The sequence below is a fragment of the Solanum pennellii genome, chromosome 11, assembly GCF_001406875.1.
Source record: "Solanum pennellii chromosome 11, SPENNV200".
Classification (NCBI taxonomy): Eukaryota; Viridiplantae; Streptophyta; class Magnoliopsida; order Solanales; family Solanaceae; genus Solanum; species Solanum pennellii.
This window is the reverse complement of record NC_028647.1, coordinates 45,529,363-45,554,495: the sequence shown is the minus strand read 5'-3', so window position 1 is coordinate 45,554,495 and position 25,133 is coordinate 45,529,363.

Below are 25,133 nucleotides of genomic sequence, written 5' to 3'. Positions count from 1 at the left end.
TCGGGTGTTTTTGGATTTTTTTGGTTTTTGGGTTTTCTCGGTAAGTATTTATACAAATATATAATTTACCTGTATTCTAAATATCTTTTCAGTCTTATTAAAATATAACTATCTAAGGTGTTTCTTAAGAAAACAACACAAACAATGATATGATTAATGTGACTCTACAATATCCAAAAACAATGAAATCGAGTAAAACAAATATTACAAATTAACAAGCATGATGAAAATTATCACAATTTAAAAGTATTAAATCATGCTAAAATAAATTTAATAAGTATTAGTTACATGACTAAATATTAAAGAAAATTAAAATTAGATTATATATTTTAATTGTATAAACCAATGTAAAATTAAAGAACAAGTATTCAATATTATTTTCATTCTTAGTGTTATTCAATAACAACTATGTTATTAAGCTCACATTGGTCATTCGGTAATATTCGGATTTTCGATATATACACTACATTATTGTCAAGATCATTTATCTTAAGGCAATTCAAAATCTTAAAAGTGCTATATTTTTTTATACAAAATTTATGAGTCATAGAGATATTTTAAGTATAAGATAGAAGTATAAGAAATCTCCATGGAAATAGTTGGTCAGAAGTAATGAAAATTTCTAAATTCCAAGAATTTATAAAGAACAACATTAGACGTTAAAGAAGAGACCAAAAAACCTCGAACAACAACACTCTCAAGTAAAGTGGAACATCACGTCCATACAAGAATATAATTGTCTAATTCAAATGAGGGACATTCAGCTCCTTTCTTATGACCCTCAAATTGTTAGTATCATAAATGTTTTTCCTCATCGTCTCAGCATAGTCATTACAATTGCTTAGGTTTCATATCACCGGCCCAACTTATTTGGAATTGAACCATAGTTATTGTTATGGTTATATTATGTTGTTACAAAGAATTAATGTAATTATCAACCAAGCAACAGGCGACATCATTCATAACTGAATATTCTAAGCCAAAATTTTTACACATAACATATTAAAATCTCAAAGCATAATTTCTGAGTGCTTGAAGTCACAAATATCCACAAATAATAATAAAGACAACCTTACTTTCCTAACAATCAAGAAGAAAAACCCATGTTGCTTAACATATTTTTCAAAAAGATAGTTTGTTGGTCTTTATCTAAGTTTACAGTTCACAAATTTAATTGAAAGAAGCCAAAAGAAAGATTTATTACTTTTTTATAAAAAATTAAAAAAAACTTTATCAAAAGAAAGGGTTATCACTACGGCAAAAATGATCTTTAGAGACAATTATAAATGTCCCTAGAAAAAGTCCATAGCAATATTGACTCTAATGACCATTAATTAATGTAGGTAAAGGCTCTAGCACTCTTCGTTACTGTGCATATTCGTTGTTAATAAAAAATATTTTTGTTTTAGTGTATTTTTGACATTTGTTAGTTTCTAGACAACTTGATCTCTTCTTATGCCTAAAAAGAAGAGACGAAGAAATATGACAAATTAGTTAACTTGCAATAAAAAAAGTGAACTAACTGTCTCTATATTAATATTCTAGGAAGTATGCAATGACATATAAAATGTTTATACCAAATAATGAGCAATCAGAAGAATATACTAACTGTGCCAAAAAAGAGAGCAATCTGTTTAATTCTTTTAACAAACTTCAGCATTTGTTGCGTATTAGTTATCACATATTTATTGTTTTGTGCTATCAAATACAGCACAACCCACAAGAAATTTTTTCAAAAAGTATGTGAATAAAGCTATAGAAACAGACAAAATAAAAGATAAATTTTCAATTATCTTCACTGAAATTTTTAACTGAGTAAAAAAAAAAAGACACCAAAATAGAGAGAAGAAATTGCAATAAATAGATAAATTACTATGACTTAAAGTAAAAGATTAAGCTTCATTATAGGAGGAAGAAAACTTTGAGGAATAAAACACATTTCATAAGAAACTTAATTAATGTATTTAAAATTCAACTCCCCTATAGAGAAAAAAACCTACAAATAATAGTGGTAGAAAAAAATGTTTTGTTATTAAAGAACCAAATATAATGAATTGAACCATTTCAGCAGTTCTATGAGTCATGGAGTGAGAGGTGCAAGAGTAGTAATGTCACATTGCGATTAAAACCATTTTTCTTTATTTATATGAAAATACCTATAGGAAGGGAAGAAAGATGAGATCGATTTCAAATCATCCTTGCTGAAATTTTTAACAGAGTTTAAAAAAGGTCACCAAAATTGTAAAAAGAAATTGTCATAATTACATGAATAACTATGACTTATAGTAAATATTAATCTCCATGAAGTAGGAGTAAGAAAACATTAAGGAATGAAACAAACTTCATAAGAAACATAATTAATGTATTTGAATTAGACTACCCTATAACGAAAAAAAACTCTACAAATTACAGTGGCAGAAAATCCCTCTATTTATATTAAACAGAGTGTAGGTCACAACTCTTTGGAAAAGTTACAACCCTTCGAAAAGGCACTACCTTATATAAAAGTTACAACTTTTCATAGAAATCGCAACTCTTCATAAAAGTCGTAACTGTTCCTAAAGATCACAACTTTTCATAAAAGTCACAACTTTTCATGAAATGGGAAGACTACTTTTGGTAATAGATAAATTTAAAGAGAAATCCTTTTTTGTGGTGGCGCCATGTAGGGGGTCCTAGAGTTCTCTTAGAATTGTGAATGCTATGTCAATCGACAAAGAGCTGAAGAAGGGTAATGACACTATATTTGTTGCCTTGGTTGAAGTGAAACCTGATGTTAAGATGGAAGTGCCTGATTGTGTTGCTGAATTGCTTAAACAGTATGCTGATGTTATGCCGCTTGAATTACCAAAGAATTTACCACCAAGGAGGGATATCGATCATAAAATTGAGTTGCTGCCTGGTACGGTTGCTCCTGCACAGGCTCCTTATCGTATGGCTCCTACGGAATTGGCTGAATTGCGTAAACAATTGAACGAGTTGTTAGATGCTGGATTGATTCAGCCATCTAAGGCTCCATATGGTGCCCCTGTTTTATTTCAAAAGAAACAGGATGGGACGATGCGAATGTGTGTAGACTACAGGGCGCTGAACAAGGCAACTGTAAAGAATAAGTATTCGGTTCCATTGGTGCAGGATTTGATGGACATGTTGAGTAAGGCATGCTGGTTCACAAAACTTGATCTTAGGGCAGGCTATTGGCAGGTTAGGATAGCAGAAGGTGATGAACCAAAAACAACATGTGTAACTAGATATGGTTCATATGAATTCCTTGTAATGCCATTTGGGCTAACTAATGCTCTAGCAACATTTTGCAACTTAATGAATAATGTATTGTTTGACTATCTTGATGGCTTTGTTGTTGTCTATCTAGATGATATTGTCATTTATAGTCGAACATTGTAGGAATTTGTTAATCACTTAAGTTTGGTTCTGTCTCAGTTGAGAAAATACACACTTTATGTTAAGATGGAAAAGTGTGAGTTTGCCCAACAGGAGATAAAATTTTTGGGGCATCTTGTTAGTAAAAACTAAGTTCGAATGGATCCTAAGATAGTGCAAGCCATTGTTGATAGGCAGGCACCTCGTCATGTGAAGGATTTGAGTTCGATTCTTGGATTGGCTAACTATTACAGAAAATTCATTGCTGGTTACTCAAAAAGGGCAGCGGCTTTGAAAGACTTGTTGAAGAAGGATACGAAGTGGGTTTGGTCTGAACGATGTGATGAAGCATTTCAAAATTTGAAGAAAGCTATTGCCTCTGAACCAATACTCAAATTACCTGATTTTGAGTTACCATTTGAAGTGCACACTGATGCGTCAGACAAAGCAATTGGTAGCGTATTAGTGCAATAAGGTCATCCTGTGGCCTTTGAAAGTAGGAAATTGAATGATGCTGAACAGAGATACTCAACACATGAAAAAGAGATGGTTGTGGTGGTACATTGTCTGCAGGTTTGGAGAGTTTATCTCCTAGGTACTCGATTTTGTAGTAAGACTGATAATGTAGCAAATACATTTTTCAAGACACAGAAAAAGTTGAGTCCTAAACAAGCACGGTGGCAAGAATTCCTGACAGAATACGATTTCTTGTGGGAACATAAGCCAGGAAAACACAACCAGGTTGCTGATGCGCTGAGTAGAAAAGAAGTATTTGTTGCAGTATATTCAATTTCAAAACTCAAAACTGATTTCTATGATAGAATCAGGTTGTGTGCTGCAAATGATTCATTGTATGTTAAATGGATGGGTCAAGTGCAAGATGGCACAATGAGACGGTATTGGATCGAGGACGATATGCTCTATTTTAAAGGGGGGAGGATCGTTGTACCAAATCAGGGTGGATTGCGCAAAGACTTAATGAAAGAAGCGCATGATTCTGCTTGGGCTGGACATCCAGGTGTTAAAAGGATGTTGGCCTTACTGTCTCGTGTTTATTTTTGGCCAAAAATGGAAGAAGATATAGAGGCATACATCAAGACTTGTCATGTTTGTCAATTTGACAAGACTGAACGTAAGAAGGAAGCAGGTTTGTTGCAACCTTTGCCTGTTCCTGAAAGGCCGTGGCTATCAGTAAGCATGGATTTCATTTCTGGATTCCCTAAGGTAGATGGCAAAGCATCTATCATGGTGGTAGTTGACAGGTTTTCAAAATATTCTGTTTTTGTTGCTGCACCTGAACTATGTTCATCTGAAGTTGCCGCTGATTTATTCTACAAATATGTGGTTAAGTATTTTGGTGTTCCAGCTGACATTGTGAGTGATAGAGATACAAGGTTCACTGGTAGGTTTTGGACAGCTTTGTTCAATATGATGGGAACTGAGTTAAAATTTTCTACTGCGAATCATCCACAAACATATGGACAGACGAAAAGAATTAATCACTTGTTGGAAGAATACTTGAGGCACTATGTGACAGCAAGTCAACGGAATTGGGTGACATTTTTAGACACTGCGCAGTTCTGCTATAATCTGCACAAGTCGTCTGCAACAGAAATGAGCCCTTTTGAAATTGTTTTAGGCAAACAGCCTATGATGCCACTAGATGTTGCCAAATCTAAAAATCATGGAAAATGTCCAGCAGCATACAGGGTTGCAAGGGACAGACTTGAAATGTTATCTGAAGCACGGGATAGGTTGCGCAAGGCTCAGCGGCGCATGAAGAAGTATGCTGATCAACATCGTCGCTCAGTTGAGTTCAATGTGGGTGACAAAGTGTTACTGAAACTTACTTCACAAATTTGGAAACAGATTGTAAGTGAGAATAGACATCGGGGTTTGATTTCTAAATATGATGGTCCATTCGAAGTAGTGAAACGAGTGGGCGAAGTTGCTTATAGATTAAAACTGCCAAAAAGGTTGAAAATTCATCCCACTTTCCATGTGAGTTTCTTGAAACCTTACTTTGCAGATGCAAATGATCCGGACAGAAACAGGTCAAAGAGGGCTCCTCCATCAGTACCTACACAATATGATGCTGAAATTGAGAAGATCCTTGATCACCGGGTTTTGGGCAAAAGTAAGAAGAATACTAAGACAGAATTCTTGGTTCACTGGAAAGGCAAGAGTGCAGCTGATGCAGTTTGGGAGAAGGCGAAAGACTTAGGGCAGTTTGATGCTCAAATCGAGGACTATCTTAAAACAGTCTCGATGAGGACATCGAGTTCAAGTGGTGCGGGTGGCTTGTTAGAACCGTAAACTACTTGATCTAACAACGTACAGACATGTCAAGGACTTGGGCATTGGTCTTGACATGAATGGGGGCAAAACAGTGCAACACAGGTTCAAGGTGCTTGGGTGTTGGCAAGGCAACTTGAACATGCAAGGCTTACGTGCGGGCTAGAGTCATCGGCAAGGCATCGTGTTGGCTTGACAAGGCAAAGCTGTGAAGACTTGACGATGGCAAGAACAAAGGCATTTCATGTGAATTTTTGAAATAAAACTAAGTGTTGGAGGGCAGCTAAAATATTTTAAGTATTGGAAGCTGGCTGAAATATTCTAAGTGTTGGAATGTAGCCTGAAATATTCTAAGTGTTAGAATATTAATATTTCGTGTGGATAAGGATGTAATTTGAATTAGATTCTATCTGTTAGAAATATAGCTGTTGGAAACTTAGTTTGAATCTTGTGATGACAAGTGTCGGACAGGTGTCATTTGTAACTGCAGCATGTAACTGCCATGTACAGAAATTTTATAAGGGTGGAAATTTCGTTGAAGGCTATAGAGTGTGTTCTGGCCTTAGACAAATTCGTGAAGCGTTCCCTTTGTACTAATTATAAGATTAATAAAGGTTGGGACAAGTTCCTGTACATTCTGTCTGTTGTTTAACTTTGCTGTTAAAGTATTTCTATACTTAGTCAAATTTGTGGGAGTAAGATAGGCTGAGTGTTGCAGGCGTTTGCAAGACTACCTAGGGTGGTGTTCGACAAAAATAAATCAAATTTCTTTCAATTGGTATCAGAGCACGGTTGAACGATGGTGAAAAACGCAGAACTGTGGGAATTGGCACGAAAAATTGAAGCATTTGTTGGGTTTATAGACAAAGCAATTGGTGGCGTATTAGTGCAGGAAGGTCATCCTGTGGCCTTTGAAAGTAGGAAATTGAATGATGCTGAACAGAGATACTCAACACATGAAAAAGAGATGGTTGTGGTGGTACACTGTCTGCAGGTTTGGAGAGTTTATCTCCTAGGTACTCTATTTGTAGTAAGAACTGATATAAAAATTATATCAAAGTAATATATTGAAATATAAAAACTATAAAGGAATATAAGAAACATTTAAAAATTATATCAAAGTAACTATTTTTATGTATAAAATAAAAATTATAAAATTTTATATATAATGTCGTGTTTGTTTGGTCTCGGGTTGATTTTTTAGTTAAAACCAAACCAACTCAAATATAGTCAAACTTTTTTTTCAACACCAAATCAAATCAAACCAACCACTAGTCGAGCTTTTTCTTTCTATTTGACTCGATTTACGGTTTGGTGCCGTAATTATTACAATCATTGTGAAACTCTCTAAAAATCTCAATAGATCTTTGTCTTCAACTTTGGGTGTTAGAGAAGCTCCGACAAGCTTTATGTTAAGACGACAACCAAAATGAGAAGATTATGAGCTCGAGTTGGATCCACCTGGGAGTTTTAACATCTCGCTTCCGACCAAATACGACTTGGCTTCAATATCGCTCGTAATGGTCGACAATATTCCTGTCATACCTGAATTCGTATATTTAGAGCTAGAAGCTTCGCCAGAAGCAAGCAAGATGAGATCGCTCTGCTTCATAGACAAGGCTCATTCCGTTCATCCCCTTTTATAAATAAGATAAGATCTAGATCCTTAAAATGTTTATTGTTTCATGTTTTAATGCATATCCCTCATACTTAGTACATTTCATGTACTAATGCATGCTTATGTCTATATTGTTTCACTAATGTAGGGTAAGACGACTCATCTCCCTTTATTCATGGCTAGTTGATCACCTAAGAGATTTGAAGACTTAGTGAGTCCTCATACTCCGAGGACCGTGTCGCCTTTATTTCTTTCTTATGTATTTACTTTACGGTTTTTGTATGTGGTGTAAGGGTTATGTTCCAACACTTCTTGATGTTGTAGAAAGTGAAATACTCTACTTTTGTCTATTATATTGTGTATATGTATATCAAGTGGCTTGTGTAGGGTCTCTCGGAATCTTATATGTTATGCCACATCTGGGTGTACTTTGGGTCATGACAAATTAAATTTGGGATAAATAGGACACTATTAAAAGTCCAAAGGAGAAAGAAAATGTATCAAAATTTTGCATCAAATTTTATATGAAAATGTTAAGTTTTTGTATTAGATTTATACCTTTTACCTTGTGAAAAACATCTTTTCGTTTTGGTATTTTAGAATACACTTTTGTAATTAACAATTGAGAGTTAAAATCGAAGTGGGTGTATAAGATAATTGCTTAATTTCAACATATTAATGGTTGTTATTGTGATAGATATAATTTATTTTCTTTATATGATATGTATTTAAAATCCCAATTCTAGAGGTACAATTATGGGGTTGACTATTGATTTAATGTAGTGAATTTTATGTTTTTCTTTATTTTAATAGGTGGGTATTCATAGATTTAAGCTAATTAGCATGTGGTTAATTCATGGGATAAGATTGCAAACTTAATTCTATTATCGATCTTTGATTGATGCTCAAAAGAGATCAGTTGGAACGGATAATTAGTTTAATGCATGCAATTAGATTTGATTTCTATGGTTTGCTCGAAAGAGAGATTATGGTTCATATCTAGTTGTCCAAATCTGCTCAAAAGTGAAATTTTCATACGGTAATGGGTTGATTTGTGATTCACATAGATGAGATCGAAAGGATATTCTATGATATGATGTTATGAGATCGAAAGAAAATTAGTGTCATTAAAAACTATCCAGTCTATCCATGATTGTTTAGCACTATTGAGCAGCACAAGTACACCTATGTGACATTGATACCAATCCTCGTACCCAAGATTACTTCTTACTTGTGTGAATTCCTAATTTTAGGTCAATTGTGATATTTGATACTTAAAACCATTTTATAAAATTTTATTGAATCATCCACCCACTTTCTCTAAGGTACTACGATAAAAAGGTTCGCGTTCTTAGCTTCCCAATTGAATTCTTACCTTAAATTATTCCCTGTGGGATTTGACTCCAAATCTTTGTTAGGTGTAACACCTAGAAACCAGACTTAGAGAATTTCTAATGAAAATCACTGAATTAGTGAACCACGACAGAGTTCACATATGGTGATAGGGTCCATAGCCCGTTGACCTGCCTCTAGACTTCAGCATCCTTCAACAAGGGTGGACCACAAGACCCTTCACGGGTCGTGGACCACATCACGGGTCGTACTGGTGCCCGTGGTGGATAGTCAGAGTCCCCCCAAGCTCTAACATCAAACCACAGAGCCCTCCACGGGTCGTGATCTTGATGACAGGCAGTGGGAGGGTCCGTAGACCTAAGCCAGCGGGCCACCAACACAAGAGAAGAACCACATTGACATTAATGATTTGTGGTAGAGCTTGTGTTCGAGAAAACCAAAACCATCAACTACTGGATCAAGTACCATGACCAGCTCCACAATCCGTGGTCCCTTTGATGGCCCGTCATAGATGGTCGTGTTCAGCCCGTCAGACCTTTTAAGTAAGGTTGTTTTGATCCTTTTCCATATGCGTTGGACACCTATACTACATCGTTTAACCCCTAAACTACGTGATTTTGGTCAGTTTTAGCCTAGCAAACAAATTAGAACATAACTGAATCAATCATTAACTAAATATTCATCAAACTTAGAGCAAAATAGAGGAGAATGTCGAGCAACCCTAGTTCACGAACGCAATGTGCTTCCAGAAGTTCCAACCCCAAAATCAAAATATTTCTCCGTGAATTTTTTAACCAGGTATGTGAGATTTCACTAGTGGGTTCCTTTCACCCATTAGGTTCCTAGATTTTAGTCAGAATCTTGATCCCCTTAATATTATCTAGGCCTAGGGTTTTTTGAATGTTAGAAATTGTTGGGTTTTAGCTGTTAGAATTATCCAAATCAGGTTATCATGTTGTTGCTTAGTTTCTTGTATTATATATAGAACCCTAGCTATGTAGTTCATTTAGTTCATGAATTACACATAATAGGTCAGTTATTTTAGATATATACTCTTCGGTTTACGAATCTCACATTATCATTTATAATTGTTGTATTCTCATAGTTTGCATGTCAGTAATTGAGTTATCCAGTACTTCAGCATTTCAGTCATAATATTGCTTATACGTACATTCTAATTGTAAGTAGTTTAATATCGAGTGGACTAGGGTTCAGCGTACCCGAATAGTCCTAGAACTATGTGCCTCCGTAGGTTTATAAGTCTACTCTGTGAGCATTAAACTTTAGTGATCACGTCAGGCATGCCTCTATACCTCTGGCATGATATATTGGGTCCTCTTGATGGGACGTATACATCAGACTCCACATTTAGTTCATTGGTTTTATGTCGTTTATTAGTAGCTCTCTTACAATCAGATTCTATTGACCATTTATTAGTTATAATTTCAGTCATAAAATGTTATAAATTTGGTCATTGCATCTAGTTAGTTCATGTATAGTATTCTTAGTATAGTATCATGCTTATCTCTTATAATTGCTCAGATATATGCTTTGGTTCAATTATGTTTATCATTCAACTTTATTCTATATTGCATGCTCAGTACCTTTCAAGTACTGAGTCATACTTTGTGCTACATCTTGTCGTGATGTAGGTTCATGTCCTCAGCTTTCAGATCACACATAGAGCAAATCTTGATCTCCAGTTGAGCAACATAAACTGTGAGTCCTCATTCTTCGAGGACGATTGACATGATTATCTCTTTTCATTTAGTCTTTAGTTTTTGTATATCTAGATTTAGCTGGGGCATGTCCTAGCAGTTCTAGTCAGTTAGAGACTTAAATTCAGACATAGTTAGATTCGGCTTTAGCATTTGAGTTTGACTTTTAAGTTGTTGTTAAACTCTCTGTTATTTTTATATATTCAGATAGCTTATGGGTATTCCCCATCATTTCAGCTTTATCGTGATTTAAGCTTCCGCTAAGTATATTATATTTTATACACTTTTAGTATGCTTATGATATGTTAGCTTGGGGTCACTCGTGATCCTAGGCCCCGTGTTCGTGTCCTGGGTAGCTTCCGGGCGTGATATTAGGTATTTTATTGACAACAAATACATGTTTTTCTATTATAGGGTAATTTGAGCGATAACACCATTATTTTCACAATTAAAGTAACCATCCGTACTAGCCAAACATTTGTCATCTTGCTTCTTGCCACACCTAGCGCTAGTAGATATAGAAGATCCACTACCATTACCTACGTGAGGTTTAAGTTTAAGCACCCTCTATTTGTTGAACTTAGATCGAGGCAATAGAAGAATCATGATCAGAAAACTTTTGCCAAAAACGAGAAGGCATATGTCCACCCGACCTAGAATGAGAAAAGTCATCATCACCGGATTCTGTTGCCCTTTTCTTGAGATTTTCCTCTTCAATTTGTTGGGCTTGTATCATTAAATGGGAGATATTCTTCTCCTTAATCAATATCGATATTCGACATTCTTTGACAACCAAGTCAGAAACACCCGACACAAACTTAGTCATCTTTGCCCTAAAGTCGACAACCATAGTTGGAGCATACTTAGCCAATTGAGTAAACTTCAAAGCATACTTTCACACTCATATTCCCTTTTTGGAGGTTAATGAACTCATGAAATTTTTTCTCTTATTTCAAGAGGAAAGAAACGATAAAAAAAGCTCCTTTGATTTCTCCCAATCAAGAGGATGCACATCAACCTCCCTATTTTCCTTCCATTGGTTAAAATAAACTTGAGCAACACCCTTGAGAAGGTATATGGTCAATTCCTCCATCTCCACTTTATAAAATCCCATAATACTCACTATTTTACACACCCCATCAATGAATTCTTGAGGATCCTCATCTATTTTTAACCCATGAATCTTAGGGGGGATACATTCGAGTGAAGTCCTTTATCCTTGTCAACGTTGTACCCACATTTGGGTTCATGGGAGAAATGACCTCTTTATTAGCTTGGGTCACTATAGCTTGAAACAACACTTGGAAAGTAGCTCAAAATTAAACATGAGTCACTACTTCGGCCAAAGGGTCAACCAAAAACTTGAGAAAGCTTGGGTTCCACATTGTCTCATGCATTCCTTCTCACATAAGCTCTTCAAGGGGCCATATCCTCAACAACATCTGATAAGATTTAGTAGAAGAATCTTTATAGAGAAAAACTCTATGACACGACTTTAGAGTAATTATAGATTTTAAGTTTTCTAAATGTTTTGTAGCCTTCTACTCATAAATGTGGCACCCTTCACACTCATGAAAAAAACTCTATTCAACATGGTGCGTCATCTTAGGACCTTGTTCTGAAATCTTGTGCTTTGAATACCAAGTTTGTCATGACCCAAAGTACACCCTAGGCATGACATGGTGTATAAGACCCGAGAGGTCCTACACAAGCCACTTGACATACATACAAAATAATATAATATAAAATATGAGAATTTAAGCAATAGGTATCATCTCATGAAAGATTTTGAAATAAAAGTGGAAGTCTACACATAGTCTTGACAAGCCAATTTAATATATCAAAAGATGTGGTCGGGACATAAACCATACACCATGTACAACATGTGAAAGCTAAAGACATAAGAAACCAAAGTAAAGGTGACATGGTTCTCAAAACATGAGGACTCTCAAAATTTTCATGGTCAAGGACTCAATCACTAGCCACGAATGAGAGGAGGAGAAGCGTAAAACCCTACATTATAAAACAATGTAGGCACAAACATGCATTAGTACATAAAATGTACTTAGTATGAGGGATATGCATAAAAACATAAAACATGATCATAAGGGGACATAAAGGAAAATATGATATGCATGACAAGCTAAAACATCGTAAAACCTTTAAAGAAGAATCATGAATCATGAACATGGTCAATGCATCTTAAAACATAATGAAGCTTCATTAAACCTTTAAGAACACTTGCTTAAATTTTTGGGATATTTATCATTAACTCATATAGACCATGTGAGTTATAACGTGAAATCTGGTGTCTTGTTCCCACACAAAAATACATGTCCTTACTTTCCAAGGCAAAGACCTTAAACTTCTGGCTTATGCGGATCCACTATTTATTTTTATATAAGATAACTCCTACAAAGGCACGTAGTTAGGGATAAAGAGATTTCTACTATATACCTAGCCTTTATTAATGGGATTGTCTTCATCTCTGTCACAGCTTGAGTTTACACCCTGGATGTGACCGACAATCGAGAACCATTACTGGTGCCCAAGTGAAGCGGAAGACTAACTCAAGCATACATAAGCTTAAAACAAAAATTAAATTGATTTAACTCAAATACTCAACTTTAAAAATTCTGAACAATACTCAAAAGAAAGTAAATACAGAAAAATTCCTTAACTCTTTCTATCTATGAATCCTCTATTATTCCAAAAGAATATCGGGACAAAACCCACGACTTCTCCATACCACTAACGGTACGGTAAAGGTGAATTCCCATGGAATATAACAAGGTTCACCAAAGCTAACTGGAATATAACATGACCTCAACGAAATGCATGTTGATGATCCTGAATACATGTATATGTATCATGAAGTGATGCATGACAAATGGTGTTAGTACATGGAATGTATGAGCATGTAAGAGGAATTATAAGACATAAACATAAGCTTGAATTGATAGAAAATAAACATATTTATCCCTTCTCAAACTCAGTCAACTGAAATCGAACTCCACTCAAGGATAGGATACTCAACTCACGGATAAGATACTCAGCTCGAAGATACTCTACTCAAGATACTTAACTCAAAGATACTCAACTCAAGATACTCAACTCAAGTTACTCAACTCAAAGGTACTCAACTCAAAATACTCAACTCAAGATACTCAACCCAAGATACTCAAGGATAAAGCAACAATAAAAGATACAATATATGGAAAGCTTTTAAAACAGTAAATAATAACTCAATATTAAGTAAAAGTACAATAATAATTGTTATTTGGGAGATTCTCTAACCAGCAACCATCAATATGAGCTATATGATGATACAACATCTCGCCCACTCTTCCAAAATCGTCTGGTACCTTTCTAGAGTATAAGACATCCTTAACTAAGTGGATCCACTAAGCTTTGTCCGAAGGCACTCAAGATTCATCTAAAAAGTATGATCTTGTACCCATGTCGGTATACATGGTTTATAAGGGATGTGAGTTGTCTAAACTCATCCGAAAATCCGTGCTAAAACATACTCCCAATAATATATACTCATGCTCAATGTTTGAAAAGCTCATCTGAAAATCTGTGCTAAATAATACTCCCAATAATATATACTCATGCTCAATGTTTGAAAAACATACTCTTCCTTTTGTGTGAGATAATTTCTCAAACTATCTTCTTAAAGAGGCAACTGCTCTTGAAAAATCTTTGAACTCATAACTCATTTAGAAATCAAAGTTTCTCTTTTATCAATGTAAAAAATGATACCTTTAGGAATATTTAGTTCCCTTATACTCTTACCCAATTCATACTTTAAAACTCTTTCTCAAAAATAAATGAAAATCATATTGTGATATGATCATTGATGATTCGAAAAGTTATACCACATAAACATTGATGAATTGAGTTCCCTATTCATGAAAAATACTAAAATGCAAGGATAACTGAAGGACAAGATAATGAGACTGAATTTATGTAAGAGTAAACTAAGAGACTGGAGAGGAACTATTATCTCAAGTTAAAATGGAATCGGAAGGGAAGTGGTGAGGATATTTGGACATCATGGCAGCTTCTACTTCCCAAGTATCTCCCTCTACGGACTAACTCCTCCATAAAACCTTCACTGAAGCGACTTCTTTATTTCTCAACCTACGAACCTAACGATCAAGAATTTCAACTGGCACCTATCCATAAGTGAGACTATTCTTCACATCCACACTCTCTAATGGTACTATCGATGTCACATCACCCACATACTTCTTTAACAAGGAAATGTGAAAGACTGGATGAACCACTGCTAGTTTTCTGAAAACTCTAACTCATAATCCACCTTACCATAACCCTTTTCAAGGGTTCTGTAAGAACCTACATATCTAAGACTGAGCTTCCTTTTCTTGCAAAATCTCATCACCCTCTTCATAGGTGACATATTTAAGAAAACCCAGTTATGGATTTCGAACTCTAAGTCTCTTCTTCTCAAATATGCATAGGAATTCTAACGACTCTTGGTTGTCTTTAGTCTGCCTTTGATGAATTGAACTTTCTCTATAGCCTCATGAACCAAATTTGGTTCAATCAAGGCTGCTTCGCCTAATACAAACCAACCAATGGGGGACCTACATCTGCGGTCATATAAATATTGGAATGTAAGTTATTATATTACGCGAACTCTATGATAGGAAGTTGATCATCAGAATTATCGATCACATAAACTCTCAACATGTTCTCTAAGGTCCGAATAATATGCTCTACCTGACCATCCATCAGTAGATGATATGTTGTACTGAGATTTACCTGAGTACCAAGACCTTTCTAAAATGATTTCCATAAATGAGAGGAACTAAGGACCTCTATCTAAGATGATATACAAGAGAAATTTATGCAACCTAATTATATTATTGATATAGAGTTTGGTGTAGTACTCTGCTGAATCTATAGTTTGGACAGCCGAGAAATGAGTGAACTTAGTGACTTTGTCCACTATCACCCAAATGGAGTCATGTTGTCTGTCAGTACGAGGTAGACCCGTAATAAAGTCCATGTTTATCACTTCTAACTTACATGTAGTAATATTAATCTCTTGAGTCATACAACCTGGTTTATGATTTTTTACCTTAATATGTTGATATTTAGGACACTTAGCCATAAAATTTGTGATGTGTCTCTTCATGTCGTTCCACCAAAAGACTTTCTGTAGATCACAGTACATCTTAGTGGCACCTGGATCAATGGAGTATCTGGAATTATAAGCTTCTGTAAGGATCTGCTTCCTCAACTTACCCATATTTGGAACACATAAACAATCATGGTAATGAAGCACACCCTCTCCCCTTTGGAAGAAAACCTCAACTTTATGTTGATGATTTGCACCCTTCAACTGAAGCAACATAGGATCACTATATTTTTTTTTCCTTAACCTCCGTTACCAATAAAGATCCTGGCCTGTTTGAAATATCACATCATCATTTTATACGTCTGTAAAGCAAACTCTTTAGTGAGCAAGACGGTGGACATCTTTGACTAACTCTTTCTTTTCTTCCTTAACATGTTCTACACTACCCATAGAAAGTCTGTTGAGAGCTTTAGCCACTACATTGGCCTTACTAGGATGGTAAAACACATTCATGTCATAGTAGGGTAGTTCTTCTCATGAACCTTAAGTTGTCTATAAACGTCAGCTATGACCTTACCTCACTGCATCAATGTACAACCTAAGCAGACCCTAGAGAAATCACAATAAATCACATAACCATTCGAACCATCTAGTAGAGTCAATATAGAAATTGTAGTCAACCTAGTCTTCAGTTTTGAGAAGTTTTTCTCACACTCATCTGACCACTAAAAGTTGACTTTCTTCTAAGTCAACTTGGTCAATGGGGAATTTATGGATGAAAATCCTTCAACAAACCTCATGTAATGATATCCATTGAAGATGTGGGTCTAGGCCAGTGTTTCACTACCTTAATTTAAGAATCCACTTAAATCCCTTCGCTATATACCACATGACCAAAGAAAGAGACCGACTGTAACCAACATTCATATATGCTGAATTTAGCAAATAAGTGGCGATCTATGAGAGTTTGTTGAACAACTTTCAAATGAGTTGCATGCTCCTTTTCATTCCGAGAATATTTAAGGATATCATCAATAAAGACGATAACAAACAAGTCCAAATATTGTTTGAACACCATGTTCATCAAGTCCATAAAAGCTGCAAGAACATTTGTTCGTCTAAAAGACATAAATACAAATTCATAATGACGATATTAAGTTTTGAAAGCTTTCTTCAGAATGTCACTATCTATGACTCGAGTGATCATAGCCAGATCTGATACATATCTTATAAAAGCAACTATCACCCTGAAATTTGTCGAACAAGTCATGAATCTTAGGATGAGATACATTTCTTGATTGTGACTTTTTTTAAGTTTCGATTCTGAGAGAGCTATCTTTTTTTTTCACGAACAACATTGGAGAACCCCATGGAGAGATACTGGGTCTAATGAAACCCTTATCTAGAAGATCTTTCAAATTTTTTTTCGATTCCTCAAGCTCGGATGGAGACATTATATAAGGAGGAATCAAAATGGGTTGGGTATTTGGAAAGAGATCTATTTCAAAGTCGATTTCCTTTTCGGGAGAAACTTTTATGAGATCTTCTAGAAACTCATTTACTATCGGGACTGATTTCAAGATGGAGTTTGAATCCTTAACCCCAACAAGATGATAAACATATCCTTTGGAGATCATTTTTTCTAGCTTTAAGGTAAGACATAAATCAACCTATATGCACTAAGCTACTACCCTTCCACTATAAGACTGGCTCAGTTGGAAACTGAAATTGAATAATTTTGGCTTCACAATCGACTAAGGAATAGCAAGAATGTAACCAATTCATGCCTAAAATGATATTAAAATCTACCATTTCTAACTCTACAAGATCTGGTGAGGTGCTTTTTGAGAAACTCTGGTAGGGCACTTTATGTATACCCTTCTAGCTAAAACTGTCACAAAATAGAGTAGAGACTCAAAAGGGTATTGAGAGATTTTCTGGACTGATACCAAAGTTTACTGTTATGTAGGGAGTTACAAAGACAGTGCAGCCCTTGGATCTAACAATGCATAAACATCTAAACGAAAGACTCGTAACGTACTAGTAACCACATCAGGAAAATCTTCCTGGTCCTGGTGAACCTGGAGCTGACCACCACCTGTACTAGACGAACCACCCTGTTGAGTTGAGTGACCGGCTGGTGCTGTCAGAGTTGTAGGTTGAGCCCTATTGTTGTTACTTCGTTAGCCCTTCCTAGCAGAAGGCCAATCCTGCAACCTATTGCTAGACTGACCACACCCAAAGCATTCTTCCTTGGTTGCAATACACTCGCCCGGATGATTCTTACCAGACTTCGGGAAAGTTGGGAAAGTCTTGTAACCTAGGAGTATAGACTTAGAGACTAATTTCCTACCTTTCTAATCTTGTTGAAATCTGGGGGACGGAGCACTAGTTGATGAAGTTTTTAGGGTCGTAGTCCTTTGCTGAAACTGTGATCAATTCCACTGCCCAACTTTGCTGTAAGTATTTATAATTTATGGCTTTTTTATTATCCTTAGCCAATTTCGTAAGCTTATCTCCCTCAAATTGCTGAGAATGAGTCATTAGTCTGAAGATGTTTGTATCTCCTAGAAGCATAGCATTCCTACACCGGTCTTCACCAGATTGGGTACCCTAAACAAGAACTTACGCATTTGTGCCCTTGGATCGGCAACCATATGTGGATTATACTTGGAGAGCTGAGTGAAATTTAGCCGCTACCCTTGGATCGACATTCAACCCCGCTTTAATTTCATAAACTCTTGTGCCTTAGCTGCTCTCAACTCCCTTTGGAAAAACCCATCTAGAAAGGGTCCACTAAGACAATTCTAAGACATAGGAGATCAATTTTCACCCCTGTTTCCATAACCAAATATGAGCCACGTCCTTTAAGTGTATAGGATGCTACCTCATCACTCTCAGTTCCAGTCACTTGCATTACTCCAATAGGATGCTACCTCATCACTCTCAGTTCCAGTCACTTGCATTACTCCAAGAATTTTCTTAACCTCGTCAATGAAGTTCCATGGGTCCTCATCAACCTTTGACCTTAGATATTCTAGTGGATTCACACAAATAAAGTCTCAAACCCTAGTTGCAGCTGATCCACCATTCGTGTTTGCAGGAACTGAAGCCTGCTAATTATTCATATTGTCCACACTCTAATCCAAGAGTTGGATCACATTCTGAAGTTTTGCATTTGAAACGTTCAAGACTTTAACGACCCAAAGTACCCCTTAAGAATTACCGGCGTCTTCGTCCTTGAATAAGACTTAAACAATAGGTCAACCATAGTAGGAGCATACTTGGAGAGTTGAGTGAACTTGAGGCTACACTCCTTCACGCTCATACCCCCTTGATGAAGGTTAATGAATTCTTGCATTTTCCTCTCCCTTAGTTCCAAGGAAAAGAACCTATCAAGGAAAGTAGTCTTGAAAGCCTCCTAAGTAACCCGACCTTCTCTGACCGGCCTCTCATCCTTTCATTGCTCATACCACACTTGAGACACATCTTTGAGTTGGTAGGCGGCAAGTTCTACCTTTTCTTGAGAAGACACCCCCATAGCATCAAGAACTTTGAAAACTTCATCAATGAATGTGGGTCCTCCTCCACCTTGGAACCAAAGAAAGTGTGGGGATTCATCCTTGTGAAATCCCTAATCCTTGAAATGGTGGTGTTAGCATTCGATTTCCCTTGCACCCTTGCATCCCTAGCAACTTGGGTAGCCAACACTTGAGTCAATCTATGAATGGCCGACTTTATCTCCATGTTAGACATAGCCCCTTCTTCAATAGGAACTTAAGGGTTTTGAGGAGCTTGAAGGGGAACCGCCTAATTAAAATTCTCCTCTCCGGCCCTTTGAGCATTGTTCCTTTTTGTATTCATTACCTATAAGCACAATAAAAGGATTAGAAGAAAGGACTAAATAGAGCTAGAACTCTTAGGCACAAGGAATAATAAGAGAGTGAAAGTTCCTAAACATCACATAGTCTCTCAGTCATAAGTGTAGCGCGCTTCAAAATCATGAATAAGACCATACATAGACGTTTTTTAGTGAGATGTCGACCCTAAGATCACTTCAACCTAATGCTCTGATACTAAGTTTGTAATGACCCAAAGTACCCCCTAGGCGTTATCGGCGTCTTCGTCCTCGAAGAGGACTTAAACAAGCCCTTAGCATTCGTCATTACATATTATAGGTCAAAAATGTGAAAAATTTAAAACATTGTATATATACGTAGTGAGGTTTACATAGACCTCTCACATAGGAAGTTTACTTAGGCTTCTCTCTTAGATAACATAATAATACATAAGAATTTAGTCTAAATTTTTGTCTCACATTAAAACAATCTAAACAAAGTAAAACATCCGGGCATAGCCCTTATACAAATTCAAAGTTGCCACGTAGGGCTTACATCAATAACTTCAACAATAGGAGAGAAAATAATGTATTTAGACAATACAAGTACGACTAAGGTAGAGTATGTGGTACCATCCTCGAACTAGAGGACCTACCAAAATTTGGAGAGTCTAGTCCAAGCCTTCTTGCTTCAGCCTCAAGATACCTCAATGGCCCGAACCTACAATATTTGGGGAAAAGGGAAGAAATGTGGGTTAGTACTAACCACATGTACTAAGTATAGTCCCTATGCATAAAAATCATTAATGCATAAGAAAAGACACAATTTAGTCAAAGCCATGCTTAACATCCAATAACTCAATATACACATATATGGAACATCATAAGCAACTCAAGCAACACTTGTGCAAAATGCCAAGAATAAAGTCCCATAACCATATCCAAGGCTAAGTATCACATTAAGCAACCTACTTCATGCTTAAAACATATTCTCTAATTTTTCATAATATGTTTCATACCTCAATACTACTCATAGATTATCAACATAATCATAATCATAAACCCTAAGGGGTAGTTCGGCTGGTAAAGGCCTGGGCACAAAGTCCTTTAGGTCGCCAGTTCGAGCCCCAGCAGGGCCACTGGAGGCATTACAAATCGGATGCGTCTCCAGGGCCCCGTAAAACTAATCGTGGTGCACCCGCCTTGAAACAGCGGGATCCAGTCGGTACAGCTAGTCGGGTTCGCAAAGCGACACCCGGAAACCACGACAAAAAAAACGTAATCATAATCATAAAAGAACACTACTAGAACCATCTCTTAGGATCCCACATGTGCAATATGTAAGAGAAGTCTCATACCCTCCCTCACACCATGTAGAGTTCACATACTTAACTTGTACATTTTCTTTACATTAGGGAAGGAAATGCAATAACCGACATGAGACCATGTGAGCTACATGGAATCTGGTGTTATACTCCCACACCGAAAAGAGAGGGTTAACACTTGCCTAAGGTGTAACCATTCGTACATAGCTATCTAGGTAGATCCACTAAGCTAGAGTCCTATGCGGGAACATAGTTAAGGGTCAATGAAATTGTAACTAGAAACCTTGACTTGCTAGACGTGGAGGTTTCCAGCTCATAAAACAATACATATTTTGGGAATCCGGACTTGCTAACGTGAGGAAACCCATGTGGCCTCCATCTTATTTGCATGCCCTTTCGGTGCTAAGCAATTATTCCTTTAGTAATCATCTTATTTCATCATACAAGTTCACATTAGTCTCTTCTAGACCCCTATTTAAACATCTTATCATACTAGCTCATAGGTCATCATAAGTGAGAACAATTTAGACACCACTTCACAAATGAATAAACCTTTCACTTAGCACTTTATTATAATCATGAGAAACTACTTTCAATCATATAATATTCGTATCATAACATCCGTACATAATTTATGTCTAATTCAATGTCTTAGGGTTAAGGATGAGGAATACCTAGCATCAACATCACAACCACACATTAGACTTAGAAGCATTATTATCTAAGTAACTCATAAATCACAATTAAATCCAAGAAACACCAATCAACATACCTTCTTCGCCCTCTTCAAGAACCTTCATACTTCCATTACCAAGAATACATAATCAATTACATAAACAAGGTAAATTCAATAAACAATTACATAATTAACAACAATGTAGTCAATCTACTTGTTCATCATCTTCACAATTCACCCTAATAATTCAAGGTTTTCATAAAATTGGGCAATGACATGTGTCAAGGAAAAACTCATAGGAAATCATCAATTAACAGATGTATACGCCCCATCGAGAGGACCCAATATAGGCATGACTGACGTGATCACTGATATTGTTGCCCAATAGAGGGGACTTATAATCCTACACATACACGTAGTTCTGAGACTATAAGGGTACGTTGAACCCAACTCTAACTCAATGCTAAGTCTACTCCCAACTAAATACATATGAAGCTAAAATGGACTAAATACTAAATAACTAAAAATACTGACATGCTAACTGAGAATGCAACATTTATATATTGAGAATGTGACATTCGAAATTGGGAGCATGATTTTCTGTTTAACTAACCTAGCAAGTATAATTGATGAACTAAGAGAATTTACAGAAACTAAGGTTCTGAGTTTTATACAAAGACTTATGTAATGTTTCCAAGAAAACATGATATTTAGACTTTGAATTCTATAGCAACTGAAAGCATAACAAATTTCAAGATTTTAGAAACCCTAGGTCTACACAAGATATGGCGAATCAAGAATCTGGCTAAATTTTAGGGACCTAAAACTGGAAGGAAACCACTAGTGCAATCCTACATACCTGGTGAAGAAATCTACGGGATAAATCCTTTTATTTTTGAGGCTGAACTTTGAAGAACATTGTTGCTTGTTCTTGGGAGGTTTGGTCGACTTCTCATCTTATTTTTTCTCTAAGTTGGCTGATTTTTTTTAGTAAATGAGGGTTCTGGGCATGTCTGACTAGTATATTAGGCTTTAGACTAAGAAAAACATCGTAGTGTAGTTACTAATCGATGTAGTTTTTTGCCCAATGCATAGGGAAAAAACCAAAACACCCTTGTCTTAAAACTGGCTAGGGCCGACCACGAGTGGTCTAATGTAAGTCACTAGGACCATGACCCATCAACTTGGTCATGGTCGTGGACCTATCCTGCCTTCAGGTTTAGTAGGCCTTGTCTACGGTCAACTTCACGGACTGTGTGAAGGACCACGGGTTGTGAAGGCTAACGTGGTTCCTCATTGTGTCTTAGGGTCTACTAGGTTAGGACGACAATCCCATCCACGGTCCGGTGGGGGCTCTGTAGTTCAAAACTTAAGCCCTGATGGCTCTGTCTTACTTTTACGAGACATTTTAAGGATTGTGTGGGGATCCACTACCTGTGATGGTCTCCGCGGTCCACCATGATGGATAGGTGTGAACCACGAGCAGGTTGACGGACCATGGTTCCTTTCATGGTTCGTGAACCCCTCCATGGTTCATCCAATTTCCTGTTGTTCAGTCTGTTGGGTTCCTGAGGTTTTACATGTGGCGTCAATCTGGAGTGACCACCATCTAGATAAAGCTATAGTTCTTCAATTTCCTAATGGGTTAGAGATATAATGTTGCATGGTTACGGGTGAGATTGCGAGTATTACATAGTCTTTAGAAGTTTTGTTTCTTTCAATTATTAATGTTGTTGCACTTGTATTCTTAGTACTTTGGCGACAAATTTTATAATTAATAATTAGGTAATGATTAATAGGATTATAAGATAATCAGGCATGATATTAGTTGTGAGAGGACGATATCAAAGGGACTTCAAAATTTACATACAAGTTTCAATATTGTAGTATATGTAAGATGGTTTGGTATATGTTTATTATTCGTGGGTGAAATTTAGTGGAAGAAAAATCATATCAAAAGTTTTGGTACATTAATATATGTAATTAAATATTAGGTGTATCGTATCATATGAATTCTATTAAAATGATGATAATTAGAGGAATTGAGACTTAACTCTAGGTTTGAAAAACTAGGAACATATGAGACTTGATATATTAGTTGGTATATACCAAAATTTAGGAATTTGATTATAGTTTGGGATGAGTTATTGGGTCTGTTGGGATAGAAATATAGTAATATAAGTGTCCATAGACTCGTTTGCTTATGAATATTGTATAAGCGATAGATTGGAAATGTTCTAAGGCATTGATGAAAGGTAAAACATTATGAAATTAGCTTGCTTGACTTCGGTTCTTTGGTGAAAGTAAGTTATGGTTTATTCTATGGGATAGAGAGACTCTTAATAGTTATCGTCATCGAGTAATATTGTGAAGCTTTTATGTACTCAATTGTGGTGGTTTTGATGAGTTATGTGTTGTTGTGATTGATCTGTAATTCCAAGACCACGAAATCCATAATCTTGAACTCATCGGTGAAAGTGATGCCTCAAATAAAGAAGGCTTGATGAAATATTGTTAATGAAGTTGAAAGTGATGATAAATAATGATGAATTAACTATATTATTAGATTGGGTTCCATGAGTCGACATGATTTTGTTGGATCGGATGTCACGTTCTGACACAGTATTGTTGGATCAAATATCATGTAAAGGCACGATATTATTTGGATCGGATGCCACGAGCCATCACGGTATTATTGGATCGGGTGTATGTTCCAATACATTATTATTGGATCAGTGTCACATTCCGGTACGATATTGTTTAGATCAGGTGCCACAAGCTGACATATTATTATTGGATCGTGTGTCACATTCTGACACGGTATTATAGGTCGAGTGTCTTGTTTCAGCACAATATTATTTGGATCGGGTGTCACGAATCAGCACAATATTATTGGATGGCGTGTAACATTCCAACATGGTAACATTTAAAAAAATATGTAAAAACAACTTAATGTACCCAATCTCAAAAAACTCATTTCCCAGAAGAGCGTGGTGTTTGAGTCCTTATCTGTGTTCTTGAATTGTGGATTGATTACGTACTTGCTTCAGGTGTTGTTGTCATTTGTTTTTGTTGCTTGCCACTTGATAAGTGTTATAGTTGATTTCATATTATTAATTTATGCATATTAATTTTTGTTTTAAGTCGGGCGATGATATTACTCGGTACATATTTCTTGTACTCACGCTCTACTCGTTCTTCCTACCAGAGACTTCAACCGGCCCTCAGCTCTAGCCAATCTCCAGCACAACATTTTCCAGAGTGATCTATATATTTTAGCTCGTGTTAGATTCTTCCGATTATGGCATGACATCCTTAGTTTTCAGACACAAACCACTTTGTTTATTTATTTAGGTGTCTTTGATACTCTTAGACTTAGTATTTGGAATTAGATGTCCTTGATGTGATGACTTTCAGGTTTTGGAAAACGAATTTTGACATATTTTAGTAGATTTGTGTTTTTTACATTAATAAGATAATGAGCTTCCTCATTATGATTGCATTTCGTAAGTTGAATAATTAATATAAGTTAAACTTCAATTCGTTGGTTCGCCCACCAAGGAGATTAAGTGCGAGTGACACTCAAGACTCGTTTTAGATCGTGACAGGAGGTGAATTTAAAATATTTTTAATCGAGGAGGGGAGGGGGTCACCTGTGGGGTGGGAATGGGTGGGTGGGGGGAGGTGGCGTAAAAAATGAAATTTGTTTAATTTTGGAATAATTTTCAAAAATGCATATTTTTTAAAAAATTGATGGGGTAGGGTGTAAAAAAAATAAAATTTTAAAATATCTATATTTTTTTTTTGTGTGTGTAGGCG